The sequence below is a fragment of the Dendrobates tinctorius genome, unplaced genomic scaffold, assembly GCF_039654945.1.
Source record: "Dendrobates tinctorius isolate UK_male_01 unplaced genomic scaffold, ASM3965494v1 ptg000038l, whole genome shotgun sequence".
NCBI classification, from domain to species: domain Eukaryota; kingdom Metazoa; phylum Chordata; class Amphibia; order Anura; family Dendrobatidae; genus Dendrobates; species Dendrobates tinctorius.
Genome location: NW_027361706.1, coordinates 17,670,327 through 17,689,040, shown reverse-complemented (window position 1 = coordinate 17,689,040; position 18,714 = coordinate 17,670,327). Strand labels below are relative to the sequence as shown.

At 44.7% G+C, this 18,714-nt stretch overlaps 1 protein-coding gene across 2 annotated transcripts in view; it reads right to left on the bottom strand.

Annotated features, from left to right (window-relative positions):
- ATG7 (autophagy related 7) overlaps positions 1-18,714 on the bottom strand; it is a 354,904-nt gene that overhangs the window by 5,514 nt on the left and 330,676 nt on the right. The gene's annotated exons all lie outside the window — the stretch shown is intronic.

Below are 18,714 nucleotides of genomic sequence, written 5' to 3'. Positions count from 1 at the left end.
TATGCCACGGATTGTCTTTAATCTTTAAATGGCTTGTCCAGCTAGGAAAATTAAGCTTAGTGTCCTTAAAAGGGGTTTAATGAGCACAAAAAGACCCCCAAAACAAAACAGCAAAACAAAATTGAGCTGTCACAGTAAAGAGTCCCCAGAATCCCATAGTTACCTTTATGTTCCCATTTGAGCCCCCTTCAGCCTCTTGGAGACATCCTTCTGCTATGTTATCGTTTACATTCTTAGCTTCCCGCCAGCTCACTCTGCCCTCTGAACTTTCCATGCTCTGAGCCTCTAGACATTTGCCAAGAAGCAGAGTTGTCTGAATTCTCTGCCTTCCCACAAAGCACACATTCCCACCCTCAGAGCAGACCCATATCACCTACAAAGCACCTCCCTGAGACTCCTAGAGTCTCATGATGGATAAAGACCTGCCCAAACACTTTCTCCCTCCTAATACCCCCCCTTCACCTAGTATGCACTGTCCTGAGATGTATTCTAGAGCTATGGAACCCCAAACACTACCTCCATTGGTCAAAATCTAGCCATCCATCTCTGTAGAGCCTGCACCATATCTGCGCCTTCTGCTCTCCCTTTCTGCGCACATCCCCAGTGACTGACAAGTTGCCGAGGATCACAGGCCAGGCTCCCCATGACATCAACCATCAGAGCACAATACTTTTAAAACTGCGGAGTCCTGCCTCCAGAATCCAGCCTCCTACATGTAGGGCTGTACTTGACTGACAGGTTATGTTCTGATTAAAGCACAGGCAAGGAATTTCTGGCCTCTGTGCTTTGATGGGACTATCACAGGAAGTAAGGGTGCTTTCATATTGCGTCCAGGGACACGTTCGCTGGTCCCATTGGGGCTTCCGTCTGAACCCCCAGCAAAACGGGATCAAGGTCATAGAATTTAACGGTGCCAGCAGAGCAAACATGCATCATTTTCAGGAGTGTACATCTACTGGAGGTGGACACTCAGACGTAGTAGACTGCGTCTGACTGTCCGCCTCCTGTCGGTGTATATTCCCGAAAACAATGCACGTCAGAGCGCACGTTCACTCTGCCAGCACCAATTTAGACTATGGCTCTGTCAGCGCTTACATCCGGATCCCATTTTGATGGGGGTTTGGAATTATACCCCAACAGACCAGCGAACGTGTCCCTAAACACAATGTGAAAGCACCCTAAGGTTCTGGATGTCACGTGAACATATGTGAAAGCTCAGAAACAGCAGAATTTAAAGGACAAGTAAATTATGACGTGTCGTCGTATTTTTATAGCCATTTTCACATATCTGGGATTCCTGGAAAACGGACCAGGGATCCTACTAACACATACGGTGCATATATAGTACTTTTATACTCATATATAGTACTCTTAGAGTTCCCTTAAAAGTGTTGTTATGGGTTAGAATAAAGGGTCTGTTTTCAGAAACAGCACCAATCTACCTGGTCTTTGGGTTGTGTCCGGTATCGCAGCTACTTCTCAACTCCGAGTCGAGTTGCAATATCAGTCTTCATCATTAACATTTTTAAGGAAGGGACTCTACTTCCCACTTTACTATAAAACGTAACTTCTAATATGGTCGTCTGATAAAGCCAAACTCACAAGTCTGACTACAACACAGACATCACTAAGAGTTATATTGTACCGCTCAGTCATTATACCACAATCACGTGAGGCTGATGTGATCTACGCCGGATATTCCGTATACTGGGAAACGATTGTTACATCATTTGGTCTATACTTCACACCCTGATGGATTGCTAATAACACACCGCACAGAGCTCCCCCCACGCACTGACATGTTTTGCCTGTGTACAAGTGTCCTCAGGGGTACGGAGCTTCGCAGCGAGCAGATCTTGCATCAGCGGTGCCCTCTGTATATACTCTGATTACAACACAGTGATTAAGTGGAAAACAATATGTATCCTTGAATACATAGTAAACGCCTGGTCAGCCAATCACTGACCAGTAAATGGATGAGTGGCGTTTCCGGACCATTAAGGGTAAGTTCACACTGGGTGGTTTTGCACCTTTTTTTAATGTCAATTTTCAGCTGCGTTTTACAGTACCAGCAAAGTCTGACATTTCACAGATCTCATGCACACACAGTTTTTTTTTGTCATTAGTATTTTATACTTTGCATGTTTTTTTTGCACAATGGAGCATGTCCCTTCTTTCAGCGTTTTTGGTGCATTTTTTACCCACTGAAATGAACGAGTGGTGAAAAAACGCAGGTATCAGGTTTTTCTGCGTTTTTTTATGCCAAAAACTTGATTTTATAGAATAGGACTTTTTTTTCTTAACATTAAAGTGCATCAGCAAGTCCAAAAGACAAATCTAGCATGCCAAAACCACAGCAAAAAAACACACAAAAAATGCTTTTTTCTGCGGATTCTTTCCTGCCACAAGATAGGGTTTTGCTGAAAAAACGCCTAGTGTGAACTTACCCTAACAGAGCATCAGATCGGGAAATCAACGAGAAGAGTAGCACATTTCTTTAAAAAAAAAAAAAAAAAAAGTCGGAGCCCTATGATAAAAATCTTTTCCTTTTGGGCAACTCCTATAAGAAAGTCTTTGAATGTGTTGCAATAAAAAAATATATATATATATTTTATAGGAAAACAAGAACTTAGGATCTTGTGATCCGGTAAGACTGACATCGGTGGTATGCAAAATTACAAGGGCATTATAAGAGATGTGAAAAACTGTAGAGAATATTATAATAACTGGCAACCAGCACGGATTCATGGAAGATAGGTTGTGTCTGACCAACATGTTGGGGTTCTATGAGGAGGTAAGTGCAAATCGTAATGCTGTAATGTACCATATAACAGCCTTAGGCCGGGATCACACATGCGAGAAACACGGACAAGTCTCGCATGTTAATACCCGGCACTGCCGCCGGCACTTGGGAGCAGAGTCTGCGGCCGCATACCAATATATGGAGCTGCACGCTCCTCTCCCGAGTGACGGCGACAGTGCCGGGTTTTAACATGCGAGACTCGGACGTGATTCTCGCATGTGTGATCCCGGCCTTATACTGAAGCTCCAGAAGCTGGGACTGGGGGAAACGATATGTAGATGGGTAAAAAAAACTAGTTAAGGGTCAGCAAATAAAAAGTCGTTGTAAACGGTAAGTTCTATAAATGAGGTAAAGTCAGTAGTGGGGACCGCAGGGATCTGTACTGGGACCATGGGTATCTGCACCAGGAACAGTGGGGACCGCAGGGATCTGTACTGGGACCATGGGTATCTGCACCAGGAACAGTGGGGACCGCAGGGATCTGTACTGGGACCATGGGTATCTGCACCAGGAACAGTGGGGACCGCAGGGATCTGTACTGGGACCATGGGTATCTGCACCAGGAACAGTGGGGACCGCAGGGATCTGTACTGGGACCATGGGTATCTGCACCAGGAACAGTGGGGACCGCAGGGATCTGTACTGGGACCATGGGTATCTGCACCAGGAACAGTGGGGACCGCAGGGATCTGTACTGGGACCATGGGTATCTGCACCAGGAACAGTGGGGACCGCAGGGATCTGTACTGGGACCATGGGTATCTGCACCAGGAACAGTGGGGACCGCAGGGATCTGTACTGGGACCATGGGTATCTGCACCAGGAACAGTGGGGACCGCAGGGATCTGTACTGGGACCATGGGTATCTGCACCAGGAACAGTGGGGACCGCAGGGATCTGTACTGGGACCATGGGTATCTGCACCAGGAACAGTGGGGACCGCAGGGATCTGTACTGGGACCATGGGTATCTGCACCAGGAACAGTGGGGACCGCAGGGATCTGTACTGGGACCATGGGTATCTGCACCAGGAACAGTGGGGACTGCAGGGATCTGTACTGGGACCATGGGTATCTGCACCAGGAACAGTGGGGACCGCAGGGATCTGTACTGGGACCATGGGTATCTGCACCAGGAACAGTGGGGACCGCAGGGATCTGTACTGGGACCATGGGTATCTGCACCAGGAACAGTGGGGACCGCAGGGATCTGTACTGGGACCATGGGTATCTGCACCAGGAACAGTGGGGACCGCAGGGATCTGTACTGGGACCATGGGTATCTGCACCAGGAACAGTGGGGACCGCAGGGATCTGTACTGGGACCATGGGTATCTGCACCAGGAACAGTGGGGACCGCAGGGATCTGTACTGGGACCATGGGTATCTGCACCAGGAACAGTGGGGACCGCAGGGATCTGTACTGGGACCATGGGTATCTGCACCAGGAACAGTGGGGACCGCAGGGATCTGTACTGGGACCATGGGTATCTGCACCAGGAACAGTGGGGACCGCAGGGATCTGTACTGGGACCATGGGTATCTGCACCAGGAACAGTGGGGACCGCAGGGATCTGTACTGGGACCATGGGTATCTGCACCAGGAACAGTGGGGACCGCAGGGATCTGTACTGGGACCATGGGTATCTGCACCAGGAACAGTGGGGACTACAGGGATCTGTACTGGGACCATGGGTATCTGCACCAGGAACAGTGGGGACCGCAGGGATCTGTACTGGGACCATGGGTATCTGCACCAGGAACAGTGGGGACAGCAGGGATCTGTACTGGGACCATGGGTATCTGCATCAGGAACAGTGGGGACAGCAGGGATCTGTACTGGGACCAGTGGGGACCACAAGGGTCAATTTGAGGCCCAATTCTTTTTAATCTTGATTAATGACCTTGTGGATGGGACTGAAAGCAAAGTGTCAACAAAAAACTTTGTAAGATAATTGAAACTTAACTAGACCGTATGGTACAAGATGGCTACAATGGCAAAAACATGGAAGATTAAGTTTAAAGTTGATAAATGCAGAGAAATACACCGCGGTCGGCGTAATCCTATGGCTGCATATACATGATATGGAAATATAGTCTGGACTACAGACCAGGAGAAGGATTTGGGGATTCGGGTTACAAGTAAGCTGAGCAGCAGTGCTCAATGTCAGGCAGCAACTGCTAAAGCAAACAAGAGTTTATGGTGTATAAAGTCATAAAATCTTGTGATCCCAATGTGTTATTATTACCCCTTTATAAATCCGTTGTGATGTCACATTTAGCATATCAGTTTTGTGTGCCTCATTTTTAAAAGGATACTAGGAAGTTAGAGTTACGGTAGTTCAAAGACAGCAACTAGATTATTACATGAGACGTAAAGTCTTTCCTGTAAGGTTAGGAAAGTTGGGCTTGTTTAGCTTATAAAAAAAGATTTGATGTAATTTACATATATGGCCAATACAAAGAAATGGCACATGATTTATTCCTTCCAAGGATCAGGAGGCACTCAGTATGTGTGGAGGAAAGGAGATTCCGGCAGCTAAATAGGAAAGGATTCTTTACAGTTAGAGCAGTCCGATTGTGGAATGCCGACCACAAGAGGTAGTAATGGCAGACACTGCAACAGCTTTTAAAAAGGGGCTGGATGATTTCCTCGATACACATAACATTGTGGGTTATAGTTAATTTAGTGACAAAACGACGCACAATTGGTGGAGAAAGGTTGAACTTGATGGACCTCAGTCTTTACTAGAACAAGTAGCTGCGACTCCCTAATGAACTTCTAATATCCGAACTGTTCCTGTGTAGCCAGTGAAAGGCAGATGTCAGAAATCAAAATTCTTTGTGGTTACCCTTGGAGTCTGTCGGGAAATGCAGGCAACCTAGGTCCTCCAATAAAACCAGGCCTTCGTATCGCAAATATTTACGTTACTAAGGGCAATGTTTAATTTAGAAGTCTGTTACATATACAATTAATGACAATATAGCTGTGGATGAGAAACAGCCTCGTAAAAGTGGGATGTAGAAGAAAATAGAAGCAATAGCAAAACTTTCAGACGTATGTTGCACATCTATACAACCTGTCCTGATTAATAAAATCCACGCCGCAAAAAGAAAGCACAAGCCGGATCTCCTTCCTGGTCTCCAACCTTAAGGAAAAACACACAAGCGTCATTCTCTTTGTGTTCCATTTAAAAAGTCATTTGGGTATCCGGCAACAATCAATGATGAGGAGAACAATACACCTACAGAGGCTGTTTGCTTTCCCAATTATTAAAAGGGAAGGATAGATTGTCCTGTAATTGACTTGACGAGACTTTTGCCAAAGAAAACACATGAAAATGTCAAGCTGGTCAGTTGGCTCGGAGACTTGATAAACACCTATTGTTTTACTGATGACGATTCCAAGACACGGAACGAGGTGAACGGAACGGACGTTTAAGCAAACAAAATCCCAACGTGTAGAAAAGTTTGCTGGTGCTCAGAAGTGTATACTGGAAAACGATGCCTACTCAAAGCACCGTTCATATGTTGGCATGTGATCTGGATTCGGGTGGCAACCCCTTCCCCCCTCCACCCATAAAACCAAAGCACACTAATGACTGGTTCACATGCAAATTTGACATAAAAATATATATTAGCACTGGAATTCATGGCACAAATTCGAAGTTGACCCTCAGAATTTTGCCATGAATTTACCCCTTGACTTACACACGTCGATGGGTTCTACGACAGACTTTATATGGACAGAAGTATTGGGATACTCCTCTTAATTAATGAATTCAGGTTCTTCATTCAGTCACATTGCCACAGAAGTATAAAATCCAGCCTTATTTCCATGCCGTCTGCCTTTACTAAAGTTTGTGAAAGAATGCCTTGCTCTATGGAGCACACTAATATCAGTGTGGTCCTGTAATAGGACAAGTGATGAGCGCGCATGCTCGGATATTGTGTTATTCGAGCATGCTCGGGTGTTATCAGAGTATCTCACGGGTGTGCTCGAATAATATGCTTGAGTCCCCGTGGCTGCCTGTCTCGCGGCTGTTAGAGTGCTTAACAAACAGGTAATCCCCGCATGTGTTGCAGCTGTCTAACATCCGCGAGGACTCGAACATATTACCCAGTCACACCCGAGATACTCTGATAACACCAGAGCATGCTCGCTTACCACTAAACAGGGCGCTACCAAAGGAACAAGTCATAACTGTTGGATATGGGATGGAATGGATCCTCACTCCCCCTTAAAAACAACCATAACTACAGAAAACCTCAGTGCTAATAAGTACACAAAACACAAGAGTTTGGAGGGCAAAATGGCCATAGCTTTATTTAAATCATAGGATTATAACAACCATAGTAGGAGTCAGGTGAAGTCCTCGGTCGCAGGGATTCCTGGACACTGTGAAATCCCAACTGTCAGACATACCAGAGCAAGCCAGACAGCAGTAAAGACGTTACCATACCACATCCTTATGGTCCCCGCTACCACCTCCCAACCCCATAGCCGAGCCTGTTCACCATGAGATTTTACAAAATGTTTCCTCTAGTTCTTCAGGTGGCAAGAAAGAAAGCAGCTATAAGAAGGGAATTCCACCCCCTGATAAACTCACCTACTCCCAGTAAGCAACGGGCGCACACAACCTATGCTACTCCCTACAATACAGGACCATCCTTGCTAAAAACAAACAAACAAAAAAATTACACAGCTATGCAAAGCAAAATGGAAGGCGTGCATCATGGGTCCCCCTCCCCTAGTCATGTTTCGCCCTCCACTTAGGGCTCCAGGGGAGACAGAGTGCCATTACTGAAAAGTGGAAAAATTTTAGAAACAATACCAACTCAGCCATGAAGAAGAGACCACAAAGTTACAGACCATTGTCATGGAGCGAGAAGGAGTAGAATACTGTATCACCAACGCACTGCTGACTCAAGAACTGCAGAGTTTAAACCTCTAATACTATGATGTTCCAGTATGCCAGGGCCCCAGTACTCAAAGCATGGTCTATAAAAGCATGGATGGTCAAGAGGAAGCATTTTAATTACGAGGAGGCGACCAACTTCATATTCCTATGTATAGATTTAGAATGGGAGGTCATAAAAACTCTTAACGTTGTAATGTGCTGACGCCCCAATACTTTTATCTATATCGAGTAATTGATGGAAAAATCCAATCAATTTTGTCAGAATCTAACAATCTAGTGAAGCAGTGGCCAAATAGTAGATTTGGATCTACCAGTAGAACTCAAATAGAATTTGATGTTGAGCCACCAGGCTGTTCTCCCGTAGAAGAGAGAGAAATATTACCTTAGTTAAGCCCCGGTCACACATAGCGATCTCGCTAGCGAGATCGCTGCTGAGTCACAAGCTTTGTGATGCAACAGTGATCTCGCCAGCGAGATTGCTATGTGTGACACTTACCAGAGACCGCCCCCCCCCCCGCCGGGTATCGCTGATCATCCTGGAACAGACGGGACATTTGATTGATCGCTGGTCTCCCGCTGGCCAGCACGCATCGCTGCGTGGCAGGCGGGAGACCAGCGAGCTGGTAACCAAGGTAAACATCGGGTTTCTAAGTGCCGCGCGCCGCTTAGAAACCTGATGTGTACCTTGGTTACCAGCTCCCTGCACCAGCGCGAAGGTAACTAAGGTACACAGTGGGTAACTAAGCGATGTGCGTTGTTTGTTACCCGCGTGTCGCTGGTGCTGATCGCTGGGAAAGCTGCCTGTTTGGCAGCTCACCAGCGATCCTGACAAGTTCATATCGTTGTCAGGATCACTGGTGAGTCGCTGACGGGGCCCTTAGTCTGTCACTTATCTTTTCTAGGCAAATTCTTATCTTCACATAATATAGAATATTCATTGATGACTGGTATACAAAAAGACAAAGCAGAGAATTGGTAAAGAGCTAAGCCCCCATCTCACATAACGAGATCGCTGAAAAGTCACCGATTTTGTGATACAACAGCGACCTCGCCAGGAAAACTTACAGCCTGCAATGACCATTCTGCCGCCTCACCACCGCCTGAGCTGCCGCCTCATCACCACCAGAGCTGCTGCACCCCGACCTTCTGTCTCTTCCCCACTATCCCATAGAATGCAAGTCCGCAAGGACAGAGTCCTCTCCCCTCTGTACCAGTCTGACATCGTAAATTTATTTACTGTTAATGATATCTATAACTTTGTATGTAACCCCTTCTCATGTACAGCACCATGGAATTAATGGTGCTATATAAATAATAATAATAATAATAATGTGTAACGGGGCCTTAAAGGCCCCGTCTCACATTACGAGATCGTTAGCGAGATCGCTGAAACGTCACCGATTTTGTGACGCAACAGCGATCTCGCTACGTGTGACACATAGTGGCGACCGCCCCCCCCCGCTGGATATCGCTGATCATGCTCGAATGTCCCGGGCCATCTTTTGATCGTTGGCGTCCCGCTGGCCAGCATGCATCGCTGTGTTTGACGCGGACAAGCGACCTCGTTGGTGACGTAGAACTCCGGGACGCAGGCGTGAGTGGTCAGAACAGCTGTTGTGTGACAAGGTACCAATGACCGCCGAGGTTGTTATACGGATAGCCGTATCGTTGCTGCGTCGCTGAAGAGATCTGCCTGTTTGGCAGCTTACTAGCGACCATGTAGCGACGTACCAGCGATCCTTACCAGGTCGTATCGTTGTCGGGATCGCTGGTACGTCGCTATGTGAAATGGGACCCCTACACCAAAGTTGGCACGAGGACTTCCTTCTATCAGCAGGTCAAGCATGCACCCTGCTGATCCATTCGACGTCCTTGGAATGGAAAGATGCAACTAAGTAGAGCATGACTGATCACCTCTTCAATCAAAATTTGGGTTTTCCTTTTGTAATGATTGGTTTGGTGAGTATTTAACACATATCCAGTGGACTTTGTGGCAGAAATACCCCTCTAAATCGATACAACCACCTGATGGCTGCTGGATTAGATATACTAAGGCCAGACAAAATAGGATTTCAGATTCTTTGGTTTGTGGAGTAAGACATCAAATCCATTCCGGAGAAGGCTTATATTTTATTAACTAAAATGTTAACATATTGAATACATTTGGAAATTGCTGCGAAACTAGAGAACAAGGGTCAGTAATCAACACCTAAAAAAAAAAATCTGAGCCAAGAAAGTGTTTCAATTATTAACCATTTGTAGAAGACGAGGAGCGGACTTTACATAGGAGATCAATACTTGTACCCTGCTCTCCCCAGATCCACCGCCTCCTTTCGCTCTCGGAGGACGTGTGGCATAATGGCATACCGCAGCAGGGGTTGAGGAGTGCCTGCTCTTAAATTCAGCTTACAGTGAAATTTGAGAAGCGTCACAATTATGGAAATAATGGAGACATACGATTACTCTCCAGACAAAACCGATCCTTATCTATTATTTTTGTACAGAAGTCTCTTTTCAGAGTTTGGGAGCTTTGGATTACAGTGCTCACCACCAACATTAGTCAAATAAACCTTATTCACTCCAGATATGATCTGAGGACTGAAGTTTATACTGTGCAAACATCCTGGACTGGAGAAGACTGAGGGTTACCGGAGTTTGCTATCATAGGATGGGGGAGGGTAATCCATCAAACTGTCACATCACAGCGCCTATGTACAAGAGGGGTGTGTGTACAAGTCACAGTATTCTACACAGTCCTCCACATAAGAGGGAAATTTTCACTTGGGCGAGGGTAGTCCGATATTTCTGGCAAGCAGGATCATTTTAGTTGAGTTTGCACCAGCTACACGTACCACTATACCAACAAAAGTTAGCTCAAGATGCTCCCATAAGGGTATTCTCTGCCAGGACAGACCGCTCCTGGCAGCGATACAGTGGCTTATGCTGGTGTCATGTCAAAAGAGCAGAGGCTTCTCTTCCACTCTGCTGATGGGGCGTGACTGCTGACATCATGCTGATTGACAGCAAGTTTCCTCTGCCTAACTGCAGGGAGCAGGCAGTCAAGCAGCATGAAGTATGCAATCACGCCCCTTCGACAGGGCAGCCCAGAAGCAGAAAAGCTGCTCTGTTGACATGGAGAAGCCAAATCGCCGGCAGGAGCTATCAGTAACTGATCTGAGCCAGCAACGCATAGAGCCTGGGAGTTGCCTTTTAACCCTTTTAAATAGGCGCCAGACAAAAACACCCCTTAAACGGTACGTCAGCCACTGACTTCCTAGGCTGTGTTAACCACAGATGCCCTGTCCGTCAACCTGCTCATCAATGCTTTCTGGTGGTGCACCACTAGTCTCCATTATTACGTGTCCAGAACCACTCTTAAGGTCCAGTTACATTTAGCGATGCACCAGCGATCCCGACAATGATACGACCCGGTCAGGATCGCTGGTGCATCGCTAAATGGTCGCTAGTGAGCTGCCACACAGGCAGATCTCACCAGCGATGCAGCAGCCGTCGGCGGTCGCTAATTACTTGTCAGACGGCAGCTCTGGTGACGACTTCCTCCCGTGTCCATGGAGTCGCTCGTCGAGAAGTGGACCAGGACAATCTCACGCGATCAGTGATATCCAGCGGGGAGCCGGGTCGGAGGTAAGTGTCACATGTGGCGAGATCGCTACCGATATTGCTGTTGCGTCACAAAAATCAATGACGCTTTAGCGATATCGCTAGCGATCTCGCTATGTGTGAAGGGGGCTTTAATGCTAGCTGTGCCCTGATGACAGCATTAAATAACATGCTGATGTAACTCATTATGTAAAATTGGAGTCTGGCTAAAAATTTATTTATTTTTAAGATGGTCTGAGGATTTAACACACTGTTCACATTGCGCTTGTGCAGTATGTTTAAGAGCTCAGCCTGAAAACTCCTAAAAATAGGATTCAGATGAACCTCCGACAGGGCTAAAGACAGCATTGACTCGAACGGCGTTGAAGTGTATGCAGTGTGTGCTTTTGTGTGAGAGTTGCCTTGCTGGCAAATGGTGACGGAGGTCCCTCTCCTATCAGAAGACTCTATCAACTACATAAACATTGTAGCATTCATCTAAAAGTGGCCATAGATGTCATATTTTCTATATCCAGTACTACAAAGACCTGCTGAAAACAATCTTCACAGATACCAATTTTGGACATTAAATTAGGCGACCATGACCAGCCTGCAGCTTCATTTCATCCCAGATCAGTGCTATGTGGACCAAGTGACAGCTCCATCTTTCAATTGCAGTTTACCCGATTCCAACACACCATGAAAAGCGGATGGTTTGTTTAGATCCTTAAAGGAAATTACTTTCATGTATAATACGGTAAAGAAAATGAAATCTGATCCCAGACCACCTAGGAAGAAGAACCTGCGAGCAAAATATATGAACTTTACGGAGTTTGTCAGACATCAAATTTGATTTGTGGACTGAAAATGTCAAATTACCAAAGGCTCCACATTTATCAAAACTCGGCCTAAAAAGGAAACTATAAACCTTTCACCAAAGCAAAAACACAAAAAAATCTTCATAATATATTGACTTTCTTTCAGCTATTTTATTTTTATCTGTGTATTAAAACTCTGATCAGATTATGTGTTAAAGTCCAAACCGCCAGTCTTAAGGCCCCATTCACATCAGAATGTTGGTTGATTCACCTGCTATCGACAGGTTCAGTCAACAGTCCAATGTGTATGGGGGCGACGGCCAACTGATGAGGAAGGTGTCGACTGGGCATGTCCGATCAACAGCCAAATGTGTATGGGGTCGCCGGTCGACTGATGGGGAGGATATGTCGATTGGATATGTCCAATCAACAGGCCAATGTGTATGGGGGTGCCGGCAGACTGAGGGCCCCGTCACACATAGCGACACACCAGTGATCCCAACAACGATATGACCTTGTCAGGATCGCTGGTGTGTCGTTACAAGATCGCTGGTGAACTGCCAAACAGGCAGCTTCACCAGCGATCAGCACCAGCGACACGCGGGTAACAAGCAACGCACGTCGCTTAGTTACCAGCGCCCTGGTGCAGGGAGCTGGTAACCAAGGTATACATCGGGTTTCTAAGCGGGGCGTGGTGCTTAGAAACCTGATGTGTACCTTGGTTACCAGCTCCCTGCACCAGCGCGATGGTAATTAAGGTACTCATCGGGTTTCTAAGCGCTGTGCGGCGCTTAGAAACCCGATGTGTACCTTAGTTACCAGTGCCAGTTCGCTGATCTCCCGCCTGCCACAAGCACCGATGCGTGCTGGCCAGCGGGAGACCAGCGATCAAAAAAACGTCCCGGCCATGGAATGGAAGGACGATCAGCAATACCTGACAGGGGGGCAAGTGTCACACACAGCGATCTCGCTGGTGAGATCGATGTTGCGTCACAAAACTTGTGACTCAGCAGCAATCTCGCTAGCGAGATCGCGGTGTGTGACGGGGGCTTGATGGGGAGATTTGTCAATTAGGCATGTCTGATTCTCCCAGAGATGAGCCGCTGTTTGACGTGTCAGTCAGCGGCTTTCTCAGAGAACACAGGAGTGCTAGACCAAGCGAGAGCTCCTGTGTAAGGGAGAGTCGGCTGAGATGGCTGTCGACCAAATGATAGGCCAAAGCATCGTTTGGCGCATGACCATCTTTAATGTATTGGTTCTCATGCAATAATCGAACAATCCGTATTCTCCTTCCAGATAGTGATCATCCAAGCTTAAAAAAGTTTGGCAGCATCTTCAAAAAAAACACGTAAGTATGACTGGAGGTCCATCATAAAATACAGTGTGTACTGTGGCCTGCAGGAGCTTTTTTTCAAGTAATGTATAACCCCTTAGAGGACCTTTCACCAAATAATTCAGTTCGAACTGGACACACAATATTATAGTGGACGCAGAGAGGAATAAAAATTTTTGTTTTGTTTTAATGTCGCCTTTCCATTGCGAAGATATTAGCAATCAAATATTTGCCAGTTAATGAGTTAATATTAGATAAGCCAAATGGGTGTTATCACATAACTTATACAGGTTGGAGAAGTGGAAATCCCCCAGGAAAAGCATCTAATAACCAGAAACATATGGTGAAAGTTCCTCTATAATGACCATGCCAAACAGGGCCTTACTGACCGACCAACTTTTTTTTTTCTTTTTTTATCCTCTCCTGTTTTTGGCAGCCAGGATTTTTTTTTTTTTTTTTCATTGATGTGGCTGTATGAGACTTTATCTTATGAGGTACAAATTGTATTATTCTTTATTGCTGTTTTAGGGCAAATATATATTTCCTGTGGAATTTGTATACAATATGTTTGAGCGCAAATATAGAAAAATCTATTTTTTTTTTTTTTTTAACTGTTCACATAAAACCGCAAATAACCTACTAATTAATTCTACAGGTTATTATGGACATGTGGATAAATAACATGTGTAGAGCTTTTGCTACATGTAGTAAAATGTATTTTATATATATAGAAAAAAAAAATCTACTTTTTTGCAGTGGGTGGACTTTATACTACTTTTATTTATATTTCTTTGTTTGTCCCCTTTCAAATGATTTGTTTCCCAAAAGATCAAAGATCTCCAGGGAATATTTTTTTCTCTTTATTGATCATTTATTTCCACTGTAACTGGGGCATACATAAAAGCCATGATTCCAGGGGAATCAGCCCAATGGACTAAATATGTGTCACTGGCAGAGCCGATATGGTTCTGATAGGAACTAGCTACTCTGCAATGCTGGCGGACACCTGGTGATCATCTAATCGCCAGCTCCTACAGAAGCATCAGCAGTGACGATCCATCTGTACACTACATAGCACTCATTGAGTAGCTTCAACTCCCAGCCTTGACTTTACAATAGCTCACAGGATTACAGCTCTGAACCAAGAGATATAAATTTACTGCTTGTTCATCATGGGGTTTGGGTTAAAACTACTTTATTCAGTATAGGAAGAAACAGGTCTGGAATTAACTACTGTGTAAGTATTTCAGCTTCAAATCCCCATACACCATAAATGGATCTCGACCGAACGATGCTTCATCCGATAGCCATCTTGGACAGCTCTCCCATACACAGGAAGGTTTGTTCAGCCAAAAACGCCTATGTTCTCTATGAGAAAGCAGTCGACAGACATCTTTGCCAGAGTCTTATCTCTGGGATAATAAATTCCTCGCAGGCCAAAATTAGACATGGCCATTCAACATCTTTCCCAACAAATAGATGACTAGCGCGCATTAGAGTGCTGACCGAAGCCAACAATCTCAGTGGGTGCGGTCGTAATTAATCAAATACATTTTATATTGGATAAAGCTGATGATAGGTTCCCTTTTAATAGCACGCAACCATTTTTAAGGTCTGTTTTATAAGATTCTAGTAAGTTGTATGCAAGTCCATAGGGTACGGTAAGATGGGCTTTGCTGGTCTTGCTTTGGCGCCTCCTCTCTGATCACAATTGTCGTCTGTCTGCTTGCATCATCCACAAAGTCTTCCCCAATCATGCTCCCGTGCAGGTGCACTTCTCTCAGCCCTGCTGAGGGCAGAACAAAGCACTATGATGCGCATGTGCCAGAAGAGGCCAAAGAGCGACGATGACTCGGAAGTTACGTCGGTGCTTGTGCACTAGAGTACTTTTGTTGCTGTCAGTAGGGCAGAGCACAGTATGCCTGATCAGGAGTGCGATTGGGTTGCAGGACAGCGATTGCAACGAGAGAGGGGGAAGCACCGAAGCAAGACCAGCGATGCCCATTGGACAGCAAGGTGTCATATGGGGGAATAATAAAATGTATTTTTTGTGCTATGTAGAGAGTTGGGAACTTACACACAACTTACTAGAATACTGTGAGAGAGGCCATAAAGGTGGTGGCCATGCATTGCACTGGGAAAACCCGGTGACAGGTTCCCCCGTAACCAACCTACAGCCAAGCAGATGGTATTGGGTCACACATCTTTGAAAGTGAGAGTCTGATCTGCCTTCCCATTGGATTTAAGTGTCTGGTGCTTCGCTTAAAGCAGGAGGAGCCCTCATTAAATAAGTTAGTATTTAGTACCCCATGCTAACGATAAGTCAAGTCTAGTGTTGAACAAGCGTGCTCAGATATCGTGAACAACTGGCTACGTCGATGGTGCCGTCAGCAACGATTTGGATTTCTGGATCACGGAGTGAACTACTTATACGATGGACTACTTGCTAGAGATGGGGTGCACCTTACGAAGACTGGAAAGCATGTATTTGGAAGTCGCCTTGCTACACTTGTAAGGAGAGCTTTAAACTAGAACAACATGGGAAGGGAAGCAAAAGACCAGAAAAAGCCATACACCTGACAAATGCTATTGAGAACTCTGCTATTAGAAGTGGAAAGGAAGAACAAAGACGAAAGAATCTAATTAATAAAAATATTGGAGAAAGAGAAACCAATCACAAACTAAAATGTTTCTATACTAATGCACAAAGCATGGGCAACAAACAAGGAGAATTGGAACTACTAACACAGGAACAGAAATATGATGTAATTGGAATCACTGAAACTTGGTGGGACAATACACATGATTGGAATACAAGACTAGAAGGATACAACTTATTTGCAAGAAACAGACTTGATAAACGAGGAGGGGGTGTCGCATTGTATGTTCGAAACGCGTATATCTGCACAGAGATTGAAGCTTCAGAGACTGGGAGTTCTGTGGAAACTGTTTGGGTAAGAATACAAGGACAGAACAATGGAAAGGACACCATTGTAGGCATTTACTACAGGCCGCCTGTGCAAGCCGAAGATATAGATGAACTCTTTATGCATCAGATGGCCAAGTTCTCCAAAAAATATGACATAGTTGTCATGGGAGATTTCAACTATCCAGACATTTGTTGGGAATCTCTCTCAGGCAAAACTAACAGGTCAAGGAAATTCTTATCCTCTCTTGCTGACAACTTTATCTTCCAAAAGGTAAGGGAGAAAACAAGGGGAACTGCTACCTTGGATCTAATCCTTATAAACAGGGAGGAAATGGTTGAGGAGGTAAAAGTGGCTGGGACCCTAGGAGGTAGCGACCATGCTATTTTAGAATTTTGGATTACTAGAGGTGGAAGACCTGTGAAGACTCAGACGTCAAGGTTAGATTTCAGAAAGGCAGATTTTAAGGGATTCAGAAAGAGAATTGGAGGGATCCAATGGCTGGATATCCTTAAAGACAAAAATGTCCAGGAAGGATGGGAAATCTTGAAAAATGAAATTCTCAAAGCACAGTTGTTAACAATTCCGAAAAGAGGGAAGAATAGGAAGCATTTAAGGAAACCAGGATGGATGAACACAGAACTTAAGCACATGCTAAAAAGGAAGAAAAAAATGTTTATAAAATGGAAAGAGGGAGGCATATCTAAAGAAGAATATAATGCTGTCTGCAGAACCTGCAGGGCACAAATCAGATTATCTAAAGCTGAAAATGAACTGAGGCTTGCAAGAGATGTCAAAAGCAATAATAAAGGATTTTGGGGATATGTCAAAAGTAAAAGAAAAGTCAAAGATGCTATAGGATTTTTACAGGATGAAAATGATGAAATGGTAAGACAGGATGTTGAGAAGGCTGAACTTTTAAATTCCTATTTTGCATCTGTTTTCTCTCAGAAAGGAAATGCAACATCAACTGTTATTCACTGTCCTATTAAGGGAATAGAAGAATCCAGGATATCTATAAACAGAAAGATAGTGAGGAAACACTTAGCTAACCTAAATGAATTCAAGTCTCCAGGTCCAGATGAATTACACCCCAGAGTACTGAAGGAGATAGCAGAAGAAATTTTTGAACCCCTCTCCATAATCTTTGAAAATTCTTGGAGAACAGGAGAAGTGCCAGAAGACTGGAGAAGAGCAAATGTTGTTCCTATCTTCAAAAAGGGGAAGAAGGTGGACCCAGGCAACTATAGGCCGGTGAGTCTGACTTCTATACCAGGAAAGATCTTTGAACAAATTATTAAACAACATGTATGTCAATACCTGGATAAGAATGAAGTGATTAAACAGAGTCAGCATGGGTTTCTAACTAATAAGTCATGTCAGACTAACTTAATTTCCTTCTATGACGGTATCACTGATTGGGTGGATCAAGGAAATGCTGTAGATATAGTATATCTTGACTTCAGCAAAGCATTTGACAAAGTCTCTCATACAATCCTTATTGAAAAAATGACTAAGTATGGAATGGACAAGGCAACTGTTAGGTGGATTCATAACTGGCTTAGTGATCGGACCCAAAGAGTGGTCGTAAATGGCTGCACATCCAGTTGGAAGAATGTCTCAAGTGGGGTACCACAGGGCTCTGTCCTGGGCCCTGTATTGTTCAACATCTTTATCAACGATTTAGATGAAGGAATTGAGGGTAAACTGATTAAATTTGCTGATGACACAAAGCTAGGAGGGATAGCTATTACTAGAGAAGAGAGAGAGAGGATTCAAAAAGATTTAAATAAACTGGAGAAGTGGGCAGCAACTAACAGAATGGTTTTTAACAGGGAGAAATGCAAAGTACTACATCTGGGCAATAAAAATGAAAAAAGCATATATAGAATGGCAGGAATAGGGCTAAGTGACAGCACATGTGAAAAAGACTTGGGTATACTAATAGATCACAGACTGAATATGAGTCAACAGTGTGATGCAGCAGCAAAAAAGGCAAATGCAATTCTAGGATGTATTAACAGAAGCATACAGTCTAGATCACGTGAAGTCATTATTTCCCTCTACTCCTCTTTGGTCAGACCTCATCTGGAATATTGTGTCCAGTTTTGGGCACCACATTTTAAAAAAGACATCAACAAACTGGAGCAAGTTCAGAAAAGAGCGACCAGAATGGTGACCGGTCTGCAAACCCTGTCTTATGAGGAAAGGTTGCAGGATTTGGGAATGTTTAGTTTGCAAAAGAGAAGACTGAGAGGAGACTTAATAGCTGTCTACAAATATCTAAAGGGCTGTCACATTGTAGAAGGATC